This window comes from Lactuca virosa, chromosome 8, assembly GCF_052849685.1.
Source record: "Lactuca virosa cultivar CGN04683 chromosome 8, Lactuca_virosa_CGN04683_v6, whole genome shotgun sequence".
NCBI classification, from domain to species: domain Eukaryota; kingdom Viridiplantae; phylum Streptophyta; class Magnoliopsida; order Asterales; family Asteraceae; genus Lactuca; species Lactuca virosa.
In genome coordinates this window covers 292,324,289-292,338,336 of record NC_136433.1, presented here as the reverse complement: position 1 = coordinate 292,338,336, position 14,048 = coordinate 292,324,289, and the positions used below count along the sequence as shown (strand labels likewise).

Genomic DNA, 14,048 nt, shown 5'->3' with positions numbered 1-14,048 from the left:
GCAGCAACAGTGAACAATTTCTAAAAACAAACTTAAACAGTTTTCGATTAAAAGCATAAAGAATTAAAACATCCAAATTCGATCTTGATGTTCTTGAACACGGTTGACACTAGATTGGCTCTGATACCAATTGTAAAACCCAAAATGCTACGATGTATCAATCGGATTCACTTGATGGTGCAGAATCCCAATCAAATGAATTCGACAAGACGAAATATAGAATAAGAACACAATGGTTAATCTTCAATGCACACTATTACTGAATAGTCGGGTACATAAGATTCTTGATTACACTTGGTTCTCTCTTGTTTATCTCCAAATTACGTTCTAAGCAGATGGCAGCCCCCAAAACGTCTCACTCTCTTTACAAGACTCAAATGACATTATTTATACCTAGACCTAATAACCAAGGCCCAACCGAAAACTCAAACAAAACAATATTAAGCTTAACCAAAATCACATGTGATTTTGGTCCAAACAACACAAAAACATGTGTTTTCGGTCCCAGACCGAGAGCTCTAATATCGTATGAAAAGAAAAGTATAAACCACAATTTATGACCTAACAATTATATTTTTAGATTAGATTTTTTTATAATTTAATAAAAAGCCAAAAAAAAATCATAATTTGCCAAATGGATTTATATGAAATTGAAAAATATTAAAAAAAATGCATATGACATGTTGAATTAGATAATGACATTTGGCAAAAAACTTTCATTTATTAGGTAGGATACTCTCACTATTTGTGTGGTTATTATTTTCAATTTTGTCGTTTTTGTCTGATTTTTTAGTAAAAAATCAAAATGATTATGAACTACATCAGAAAAAGCCTACCAATAACAAGACTACAAAAAAATGACTTACAGTTATTAAATTTAAGGATAATGACTTAAAAGTGTAATATATTTTTTGGTTTGTACACAATTGATCACTGAGTTTTTTTTTTCGTCCACATTTACTCTTTCAACTTGTTTAACTATACATATTTAGTCCTTATGAACGGCTACTGTAGGTAAGCCGGAAAAAGTGACTTAAAGGGTAATATATATCTCACTTTGTAAACATTTAGTCCTTAATATTTTTTTGCATATTCATCCCTTAATATTTTTTGTTGTTGCAAAATAAGTTTTTTTTTTGTACACATTCAAAACTTATGATCGGTTTTTTAGGATTTTCTCACGACATCCTACGTGGGACAATCATTAATAAGGTGTTCGGGATTGTTCATACTTATGGTCACCGTTACTGCGACCTCGGTTGCTTGGTGGCTTAGTTCATGTGGTTTGGCTTATATTGTTCTGAACGTTGTAACTTCTTCATACGATAATAGATTTTAACGATATTTATATCCACACGTTTGTATTTAAGTCTACTACAATTTATGTTTAGAACTCCCGTTAAAAAACAATATATTTTTAATTATGGTTTTATAAAAAAAAACGTTTATACATACATTCATAAAGAACGCATGGATATAAAGATCCTATGTAAAAATATATTACTTTTTAACAGGAGTAATCTAAACGAAAATTATAGTAGGCTCAAATACGAACGTGTGGATATAAAAATCGTTAAAATTTGTGATCGTATGAAGAAGTTACGACGTTAAGAACACAAAAACTTAGTTAAACCATAATAACTAAGCAACCAAGCAACCGAGGTTGTGATGACAATAACCATGAATAGCCCCGGAGACCTTATTAATGATTGTGCCGCGTAGTATGATGTGAAAAAACCCTAAAAACGGCCATAAGTATTGAAAGTGCACAAAAACAACAAGAACTTATTTTGCAACAAAAAAATAAATTTTAAGGACTAAATGTGCAAAAAAATAATAATGACTTAATGTGTACAAAGTGAGAAATATATTACATTTTGAAGTCATTTTTTTGGCTTACCTGAAGTAGCCGGTCATAAAGACTAAATGTATACAGTTAAACAAGTTAAACGAGTAAATGTGGGCAAAAAAAAATTTCGGTTACCAAATACGTACAAATCAAAATATATATTACCCTCTTAAATGATTATCCCTTAAATTTATTAATGATATACAAAGGTTTATCCAACAATTCAAAAATCGAACAATTATAATTATTTCACGTTTGTATCCATGTTAAGCAAGACCTATCACCATGTCTGCTAAGTCCACGGAATATATAAAAAATATTAGAAAACTAAAAGTTAAATAGATACATAAAGCCTTTATGTTTGTGGTTGCCGTAAAGATAAATTATCTAATGATTGAAAATTGGAATATCCTTTTTTCTTCAATTTGTAGTTTTCCTTTTGATTATTAAAAACCGTTAAATCGTTTTCAACCAAACTTAGCCACCACTAAACCCAATGATGACATTTGACGATACTGAATTTTTTATATATATATATATATATATATATATATATATATATATATATATATATATATATATATATATATATATATATATATATATATATATATATATATATATATATATATTCAGGTTAATTTGAGACCATGCTAATTTTATGAGACCGTGAGACCAAATCTAAAAATAATTTTAAAATGCAAAATAAAACAAAAAATCCAAAATTCTTTTTTTAATTATTATTTTCGTCACTTTAATTACTTAAAAAAATAAAAATAATGTAAAAAAAATTAAAAAAAAATTTACCGTTTTTATGAAAAATACGTGAAATATTCTAATAGAATATTACACTGTAAATATTTTCATGTGATTTTTAGAATGTTAGAATATTCTACTAGATTTGTCAGATATGTAGAATATTATAATATTCTACTAGAATATGTAAAAAATGTATTTATTTTATTTTTTTCGTATTTTATTATTATTATTTTTTGGAAAATATAAATTCCGAAAATAATATTTGAAAAAAAAATTTCGAAAATTTTCAATTTTTTTTGCATTTTAAAAATGTTTTTTTTTATCTACCAAATGAGTGGCTATTGCCCAATAAGGTTATCAAATGAATTATAATTACAATTGAAACAATCGAAAAGGAAATATGAGTGAATATATGCTCTAAAGTTGAAAATATCATAAAAATGAAAAAAAGGGAGGGAATCCCCTAAATTAATATTAATTAAGAATTAGAAATCGGGAATTTAATTTATTTTTATTATAGGATCTATTGGATGCTATGATTGCGTCTCACGTTCTCACAAAATTAGGCCGTCTCACATGAACCTAACCCTATATATATATATATATATATATATATATATATATATATATATATATATATATATATTACGTTTCAATAAAGAATAATTATTAACAGGGAACCAAATGTGTACAAATTTTTTTTTGACAATATTGAATTATATATATATATATATATATATATATATATATATATGTATATAAATATATATATATATATATATATATATATATATATATAGAGAGAGAGAGAGAGAGACAGAAAGAAAAAAAAATCAATAGAGAATCATTATTAATTAAGGAACCAAAAAATTAATCTAAAACATCGGAATTTAAAGGGATCAACGACAAAATGAAGTGTTGTAGACTTTTACAATGAATGCACATACACCGAATGATAACCAAACTCACTTCATTTTTTCTTTCGTTTAAATTTTTTTAGGCCATATTTTTATGCATAAAAAGAAAAAAAAACCGAATATAGTATTGTTCATGATTTTTCATCCTCTTCCCATAGAGATCCATATTGATATACAAAAAATGATTTTTTTTTCAAAAAACTCACTTCATTTTTATGTTTTTTAAAAAGTTAAGGCCTATTTTTTATTGAAAATTTTTTTATCAATATATCAAAATTCATATTTTTTTGTATTCTTTAAACATGGATTCATATTGATGTAATAAAAAAACGAAATTTCAGTACAGATTCACAATGTAAATCTGAAAAAACACACCTCTTTTTTTTGTTTAAATTTTTTTTAAAGCCACATTTTTTATTGAAAAAAAAACGGAATATACAGTTGTTCACGATTTTTAGTCCTCTTTCCATAGAGATCTATGTTGATATATATATATATAAAAAAAACTTTTTATTTCGAAAAAAACCCACTGTTTTATTATTATTTTTTTCAATATTTGAGTTTATTTTTTATAAATAAAACGAATTATAACAAAAATCTCAATTTTTTGTCTTCTATTAATAAACACTATCAACGATTAAAAAAAACTCGATTAGTTAAGATTTACATTGTCAATCTAAACTGTAAATATTTCAACTTTTAACATTCACAATATGAATCTGACTTACTATTATTCATATTGTGAATCTGCAAGATTCACATTGTGAATCTATATTGAAATTTCGTTTTTTTTACATCAATATAAATCTATGTGTAAAGAGTACAAAAAAAATATGAATTTTGATATATTTATAAAAAATAGGTTTTAACTTTTCAAAGAACAAAAAAATAAAGTGGGGTTTTTACAAAAATCATTTTTGTATATCAATATAGATATCTATGGAAAGAAGACAAAAAATAATGAACAATGTTATATTCGGTTTTTTTCCATAAAAAACATAGCCTAAAAAAATTTAAACGAAAAAAAAAGAAGTGGGTTTGGTATAATCAGGTGCATCCATTGTAATAGTCTACAAACCTTCCTTTTATCGTTGATCGCTTTAAATTCCGACGTTTTAGATTGGTTTATTGGTTTCTTGATTAATAATGGTTCTCTATTGAACTTTTCCATATATATATATATATATATATATATATATATATATATATATATATATATATATATATATATATATATATATATATATATATATATATAGAGAGAGAGAGAGAGAGAGAGAGAGAGAGAGAGAGAGAGAATTAGGATCGGGGGATGCCTCAAAAAGTAGTGAGTACTGCAAGGACAAATATTTATCGTAAGATTGAAAAAATAAAATGTGGAGATTTGATTTTATTTATCGTCAAAATCTCCTGAGATGATATGACGTTTTGGTAATTATGTGCGAAATTTGGATATTTTCTGGAAATTGTTAAAAGTTTTAAGGGTATTAATAGAAAATCAAAAAAAAAAAACAAGGCGCATACGTAGCACATCTCTCTCTCTCTCTCTCTCTCTCTCTCTCTCTCTCTCTCACACACACACTTGTCCCCTACCATTGGCTTGACTTTTTTTCCATCTGTTTCATTTTTAGTCATAACGTTATTTCTTTGAAAAAAAAATCTAAAAAAAACAAAAAAGAAAAACAAAGTTCTTAAAAGCCAAAACTGTAAAAATGGTCTGTGTGGTATGCAGTTTTTTGGTGTGTTTGTCCAAACTCGGACTATTTTGGCTCCATGGTCCTTTCGGCCATGTTTATATGTGGATTTGGTCCCTCACAAAATTGAAATGACAAAATTGCCTTTATTATATATATATATATATATATATATATATATATATATATATATATATATATATATATATATATATATATATATATATATATATATATATATATATATATATATATATATATATTAATGACTAACTATATATACAATACCCTAATTTCTCCACCTATATCCCCATAAACGGGTTTTGATCTCTTGACCTCATAAAGAGGGAGGGGGCGCCTTACCAAATAGGACAAACCCCATTGGCGCCTTTATTAGATTTAATTTCCATTTTTTTATAAGTATTTTTATGTATTAAATAAAGATAAGGGCCCACATTCTCTCTCTTTCTTTCTCCCTCTCTCTCTCTCAACTCTCTCTCTCTCAACTGCATCAATTAAATTTCTAACTAGAAGTCATCATCTCTTTACGTCTGCACCAGATAACTTAAAGGCTCAAACTTAGTTTACAAAGAAATAGCCAACTCCAAGATCCCATCCCAAGATCATTGTCGACGTTTTCCTTTGTATTTGACCATGTAACACCAAACCCACATCACACAATTTTACAATTTCAACATCATTTAGAAAAATGTGTATTTGAGAAACATACCTGATGAAGAAGATGAAGACGTTGGCGACAAAATTGAAGAATACCTTGTTGGTTTATTAGGTTTTAGGCTTCTCCAGATTTGGTATTCGATTCTAGTTCTGGGTTAATCGGAAATCACTGATCAATAACCCACATCCTCCACAATGAATCGTTCCAATATTCTAGATTTAGGTTTTTGATGGAGTTCGTTATAGCTACATCTAGTTTCACACACGATAAACACAAAATTTCAATTGATAGGTTACAAAACCAAACTATAGAAATCCATGTGATGTTTAGCGATAGAGTTTTCCTGTCCCCACATCCAATTTCTTCTTCACAATGATTAATTTACCTCTTGGTTTTTGTTTTACATTTTGGTTTTGATTTTTATGTTTTTTTTAACATGGATTCTTCTCTGATGGTGTCGGTGATCATCCAACATCTGTTTATAGAGAGAGGAAAGCAGAGGAGTAGAAGGTGTGAGGGTGTCGGTGGTCGATGGCTTCTATCACTTGCTTTTTTTGAACTCGGTCGTTTTGAAAGCTCGCCACTCCTTCATGACAGACGTGAGATCAGATTGGAAAGTATCGATTACGAGATGGGCGTGGTTCGATTACATGTGGAAATCAAAGAACATGGACTGTTATTCTTGTATGTGTCTCACCTCCCTCCCCCCCTCGAGGAACTGAATTGCAAGTCTTATATACTGTTGAAGAACAAAGGAATGCTTTTACTTGTTTTTATTTCTGATTATAGGTGTTGGTTTTAGCTATTGCGATGATAGAGGGTGAAAATGGTGATCTGGGGATCTCGGTGAACAGTGGATAAGAAGATGGTATCTGCGATGGATCCTTCTCTCCAATCGTTTATGTTTAGATGGATTTTTTAATGGAGGTGAAGGAAGAAGGGATTCGTGCTATAATTTGATATTTGAAACACCAATATGTAATTTGATTTTTGATCTTTTAGAAGATGAAGATGGAAACTGAGAATGGTGCTAACGAGAGAGAGAGAGAGAGAGAGAGAGAGAGAGAGAGAGAGAGAGAGAATATGGGCCCTTATCTTTATTTAAAACATAAAAATACTTATAGAAAAAAATGGAAATAACTATAATAAGGGCAATATTTTCATTTCAATTTTGTGAAGGACCAAATCCACATACAAACATGCCAAAAGAACCATGAAGCCAAAAAAGATGGGGATTGGACTAGAACCCCGAACAAAATGCATACCATAGGGACCATTTTTGCAATTTTGTCTTCTTAAACTTTAATTATCTACAAAATGAGCATAATTATGAAAATTTGCAAAAAAAAAAAAAAAAAAATTAATTTTTAAATATAATAAACCCAGAAAAAAATCTCCAAAAATCATGAAAATTTAAAGGATACTTCTAGTCATTATACTAGTGACTTACTAAAAAGATTTTTTTTAAAATAAAATTTTGAGGTGTTTAATTTTTAATTTCAAGAAATATTATTTTTATAAAATATGACAAAAAAATTTTATCCGAATTAAAAAAAAAAAAGCAAATGACAGAGTTTTTGGTAATACTATTTTTGTGAGTTCGTAGAAGAATTTTTTTTTAAAATATATTGTTAAGTATACAAACGTTTTGTTTATAAGATTGTAATTTTTTATAAAAAATAAGACGTTGAAATTTTCGTTCTCCACATTAAAATTACTTTTAAATTTTAATTATATATATCATACATTATGAAAATTTTGAAAACAAACTGTTATAAATAACGTTGTTTAGATACAAAAATTTATTTTAAAAGATATTAAGTTTTTTTAAATATTGAACATAATATGATCCAAAATGAGATGATTCAAAATGATTATGATTCAAAAAAATGTTATGATTTAACATATTTATGATCTTTAAATTTTTATGATTCAAATATTTTATGATCCTTAATTATATCATTTATGATACAAAATAAAATTATTCGAAATATATAATGATCCAAAAAAAAATTTCGAACAAAAACTTTATTTAATTGAATATAATATAGATCCAAAATCATATGATTCAAAAATGATACGATCCAAAATATTATAATTCAAAATTTTGTGATCCAAAAATAATATGACTCATAAATAGTATAAATGGAAAATATTATGACGCATAATATTTTTATTATTAAAAAATTTTATAATTGTTAAGCATTAAAAATTCGAACCAATATTAGTTTAAAAACATTAAAAAAAATCAACAAATAAATCAAAAAATAAAAACAAAAGTAAAAAAAGAACACTAGTAACTTCAAATGTGTAGTAAAGCTATTAAAAAATACGAGCCATAAACATCTACCAAAGAAAGTTCAGAAGACACTTCAGAGATAAAAACCAAGGTTGAAGAGATGGCGGATATCACGAGAATGAAGATGGGGGATTACAAGAAGAGGATACATAAAGAACATGGAACAGGTCTAGTTCCAACCGAGATACCACCCGAGAGAAGTTTTGAGCTCAAAGGGCATATTCTATCCATGCTCAAGGATATATCTTTCGCCGGGAAAGAATATGAAGATGCTTTCAAGCATATTGATGAAGTAAAGGACATTGCCAACTACTTCAATGTTCCTAATGTGCCAAGAGAATCTGTGCTACTAAGGATGCTTCCGGTGGCATTTACCGGCGAAGCAAAGGTTTGGTTGAAGTCACTTGCACCCGGATCCATTACTACATGGGAAACTCTTCGTGACGCCTTTATTGAACAATTTAGTCCACCTTCCATGATCTCGAAGCTCAAAAATAAGATTGCTAATTTTCAACAAGAGGTTGGAGAGTCATTGTATGAAGCATGGGAGAGATACAAGGGCTTTCTTAGAAGTTCCCCTCAACATGATCTTAATGTCCAACAAGAAGTTTCCATGTTCGATGATGGAGTGAATATAACAACTAGACAACTTCTTGAATCCTAAGGACCGATGACGAAGAAGGAGTCGGCCACCATAAAAGAGTTAATTAAAGAGTTTGCGAAGCATTCACGTAAATACCACAAACCATGCAAGGATGTTACTAGAGGTAAAGGAGATGAAAGGAACGATAACATGGCCGCGGTTTTGGTAAAATTAGAAAATATGGTTAGGCGAATAACAAAGTTGGATCAATCAGTCCATGCTATAAGAGTGGGTGTGATAATTGTTGTAACACCCCGAATTTAGAAGGTCAAGAAAAGAAATGAAAAACCCCAAGTCAAGAGGTCTACTCGTCGAGTCCAGGGAGGAACACGAGGAGTAGGAGCGAGTTCCGTGTCGCGGATTAAGTGGCCGACTCGGCGAGTCAGGGGACTAACTCGGCGAGTCTGGCCTGGGTTGGGAAACCCTAATTTCGGGACTTGGTGCCCTATTTAAGCATCATATTCTCATTCCCCCTGCCTCATCTTCAGCCACCAGAACCCGAACCCTTACCCACGAAACCCTAGTGCATCTTATGTGTGTTTGAGCCACTTTTGTGTGAATTGTGTACTCTTGAAGAGGAAGAAGGAGAAGAAGGAAGTTGAAGATTCAAGAAGGAGGAAGTAGATCCAGAAGATACACTCCTTTGGCTGCAGTTCTTGGTAATCAAGTCTTCATTTTGACTTCTAGTTTGTTTGATCTCTTTATAGCCCCTTTTTATGAAGTTTATGGACCAAGAATGATTACTTGTGGGATTTGGACATCCCCAAGCAAGATCCTTTCAGATTTCGGAGTATTTAGAGTAGTTGAGGCTTAAAGGTGGAAGCTTTGTGCCATTAGAACTCCCCATGCAAAGTTTAAGGGGTTGTTATGGCCTTTTGAGCAAAAAGGGCCATACATGGATGCAAAGGTACTTTGCGTGTTATTCCGACCCTAGGAGGTTAAATCTGGGTCTTGGACGCCTTGTGCTTGACTGAAATTGTCTGAATAGAATTGGACATAGAGGGACTCGGCGAGTCAGGCCATTTTCTTGCCCCAAAACCCTTCTGTTAAGGGTATGAGTTGAGTTGGTATGGGACTCAGCCAGTCTGGGTCCATAGTGGTCATGAAGATCATCGTACTCGACGAGTTCAAGGAGGAACTCGGTGAGTCCAAGGCAATCTTCCTAATTTATGAAGGTTGACTCGACGAGTTCAAGGGAGAACTCAGCGAGTCAGATGAAGGAGGGTCCCGATGTGTTGAAGGTGTACTTGACGAGTTCAGGGAGAACTCGACGAGTGGGATCGAAGTCCAGAATTTTATGTGGAATGTGGAACTAGATGAGTTGGTAGGCCAACTCGGCGAGTTGAAGTCAACTCGGAGCGTTGACTCTGACCGTTAACTTTGACCAAGTTTGACCTGGATTGACTTTTGGAATATTGTGGTCTAAATGTTATTTTGGGTATTGATAGTTTGGGAAGCCGAAGGGTCAGCAGTTCAGGAGTTGTTGGTTAGCAGTCAGAAGTGTTCAGTTAGTCTTCAGCAGTACGAGGTGAGTCTCATCAATGTGTGTATGGGTCTACGGCCACAATGCCGACCCATTTAGTTTATGTATGGTAGGAAGACCCGGGGGTTAGCCCTAGGCACTATGTATGAATGACCAGGAGGTAGCTCCTGGCACCCAGTATGTTATTATGTATGACAGGAATACCTGGGGGTTAGCCATAGGCAATATGTATGAAAGACCAGGAGGTGGCTCCTGGCACACTATATGCTCATTAGCTAAGTATAGTAGTATGCATGCTAGTTGTCTTTGTGATACTTGCATGGAAGACCAGGAGGCGGCTCTTGGCCCTTGTCTGTAAGACCTTAGGGGTGGCCCCCGGCTTGGCAAGGAAGACCACGTGGCGGCCCGTGGCATAACAGTAAGACTATGTGCGGCACATAGCACCTTATTCGATATATGATTGATATGTATGGCTCACAGTATGTATGGCATGTATGGGCTAGTTGATATGTATGGTATGTGGTATTTGGGGAACTCACTAAGCTTCGTGCTTACGGCTTTCAGCTTTTGTTTCAGGTACCCATGTTTTCAAAGGAAGGAGCTCGGGACGATCGCAACACATCACACTATGATTTCCGTATTTTATGATCTTTGGGATTTGAACTCTGATATTTGTTTAAATGGGATGTTTTCAATGTCTGGAACAAAGTTATTAAATGTTTTTCTTATATTAAAAATGAAATTTTTAGTCTCGAAATTTGGGATGTTACAAGTTGGTATCAGAGCCTTGGCTTGAGGGATTCGGATACACTTTCGGGTGTGTCTGAACTCAAACTAAGGACTTGGTATGAAAATTTTCAAAGAAAATCGTTTTTATAAAAAGGAACTTTGAAAAGAGAGAAAATATTTTTAAAAAGGAAAGAATTTTGAAAAGAACAAGATGTGTGATGCGTGCAATCGACCGAGCTCAAGTAAGTGATTCCCAAAATATCGATACATGTTTATTATGTGATATGATATGATTATGTGATTCGCATGCTAGATTAGAGATAAGGATCTAGGAAAGATGCCTTTGTATGTTTATATGAGCTTGTTGAATTGCATGCTAGAACTGATCAGCCAGTGGTAGGGTAGCCTGTTTAGGTTATGCCTGATTATATGCGCCTTGAATTATATGCTAGTGTAGATTCCTGATGAGAAGATGGAATTGCTTGTTTGGTTAGATCTTCCATTTGTCTAAATTCTGCTTGCTTCGTGCTTTGCGGGACTTCGAGTAATAGGAGTTAACTATTACATGAGTACGTTATGTCACATGTGACCAGGGTTGAATAATCTCAGAGTGCTGGATGTGACCCTATTGCGCAGCTCTCGTTTGAGTTTAACCGTTGTAGGGACGAGTCCTTTACTCGAAGGATTATCCGAGCCTCGTCACATGTGGTGGTATTCATGTAATGGTTATTTGGCATTATGAAGGGTCTTTCAACAGCTGAGGACTGGTTGGGTTCGGGAACCTAGGGAAGCCTGTGATATGTTTCAGTGAGCCTAGCAGTGCAGTATAGTGAGTTTTGATGTTTGTATTGAGAAGGTGACTTAGAGGATTCCGGATGATTACTGAGGAAAGTATGGATAGGTGTGGAATGAAGTATTGGGCTCGTACTACTGAAAACATAGGATCCATACTCGAATCGGTGAAATTCTTGGAGAGTCTAAGAAGCTTATCGGAAAGGACCCTTGGTTGTGTTTTGACTTTTGGAATGTTGTATTTCTGTCGGAGATGAGCTCTCAGGGAGATGGTCCAGGATCGGGTTCTGGCTCAGGTGCAGACGCTGAGACGATTAGTGAGCAGTTGCGAGAGTTCATTTCATCAGAGATTTCTCGTTGTGTTTCAGAGGTAGTGGATGAGCTCTTGAGTGCATTCCGTACGGAGGTTATGACTATCATTGGAGCCCGCACACTGACTTTTCGAGAGTTCCGTGCTTGTGGAGCTCCTGCGTTTCACGGGGAGAGAGACCCCATTATCAGTAGGAGGTGGTTAGCAGATACGGCTAACGCATTCAGGACGAGTTTTTTCCCCGAGGAGGCAAAGGTCAGATATGCTTCCTGCCTGTTGAAGGATCGGGCACATGATTGGTGGGAAGAGGTCGGTAGTGAGTTGGGGGATGATGCGGTCGATGCTATTGTTGGGTTTTGAGCATTCTAACACTCCTAAGTGTACATGCAACCCTAAATACCTTGGATCTATGTTTTCTGTATTATACATGCAAATATGAACTTTCCAAGGTATTCATCCTAACTAGCATAATAACACTGATTCAAATGAATATCTCAAGTTAGAATTACATACCTCTTTGATGTAGAATGTCTTCATGAAGCTTGAGTGCCTAGTGCCCTAAGTGTGACACCTCAAATGGTTCACACAACATCAAATGCACATGGAATGACTTGAGAGAAATTGGAACACTTCATAAAATCGGCTAGCCCTTTTTCCTCACACATCGTCCCCGATTTCTTGAGCCATGGGATTCTTTTATATGGTGGCTATTAGGGTTACACCATGTAACTCATAACTTTACCCATTCCTTATGCTCCATGGATTTTAACCTCCATGGAGTATCCATGGGTCACCCCATGGACTTAGTCCAACATAAGGAATCTTGGATCACAAGCCCACATATAAAAGAATGAATGATTTACACAATCAACCCATATATTTAATTAGTCTCCTTTTGATCACTTAATTAATTCCAAATTAATTCTTGATCAGTACTAATTAAATAACCTTATTAATATATTAGAACTTATAATATATTAATAAACCTTAAGTGTTATTTCTCTCATTTTAGTCTATCCAAATGCATGATGTCATGCAACCCAAATGGACCATGCCGGGTCGGGTCAAGTCTTACCAATTATAGTTATGGACTTAGACATTAATCCAACAGTCTCCCACTTGGATAAGTCTAAAACTATTATTGCGTACGACTTCAAGAACCGACTGGCAATCGTAGCTCTCAAAAGCTTCTGTCGAACTCTGACCTTGCCGATGATTTCTGACCTTTTTCAATGACTTGTCCATTAAATAAGGGATCATATATTCCTCCATTCTAGATATCATATGGACTGAGACATGGATTATAATCATTCTCTCTGTCCATTTGTTGTTTCCCGATTTCCGATTTATGACGACTGACTAATTGAACAAATCAAATCAGTCCATGCCCGACCGAGCACTTACATTTGTCATCACCAAACCATCGAGGGGCCCACATATATCGCTTTTATCCCGAAGGTAAAAGGAATGGATAAACTTCGACTCATATGGCTTGTTCTACTACTTGTTGAATCATACACAAAAGCACGTTTTATAACATCGAGTTACCAATGCGTTTTCGTGCAATCAATGTATAACCAACTCATAGTAACAACTCATATCTCTAGGTTTGAATATAAGATATTATCGTCTCATGATCACTCGTGATAAAATCCATGAAGTGATTCCAATCAGCGCGGGTTGAATCCAATACTCAGAACTTATGAGCACTCATGAGTGTTGTAGCACCACCTTGTCCCACATCTTAGACCTCTACAAGCCCAACCCATGACAGTCTTGATTCATATCTACTTCCAACATATGACCGACTGTGGATGGTTTGAATAACTTAATCATTCAGGAAGAATGACCTAGTTATTATGGAAGTCAAAACATGCAAAGTGAAACACAATAA

At 33.1% G+C, this 14,048-nt stretch overlaps 1 non-coding gene across 1 annotated transcript; it reads right to left on the bottom strand.

The window, feature by feature from the left end:
* Window positions 1-8,681: 8,681 nt before the first annotated feature.
* On the bottom strand, window positions 8,682-8,788 carry LOC145135203 (small nucleolar RNA R71). Its single transcript, XR_013719664.1, has one exon. It is a non-coding gene; the product is annotated as a small nucleolar RNA R71 (small nucleolar RNA).
* Between the last annotated feature and the right edge of the window lie 5,260 nt (window positions 8,789-14,048).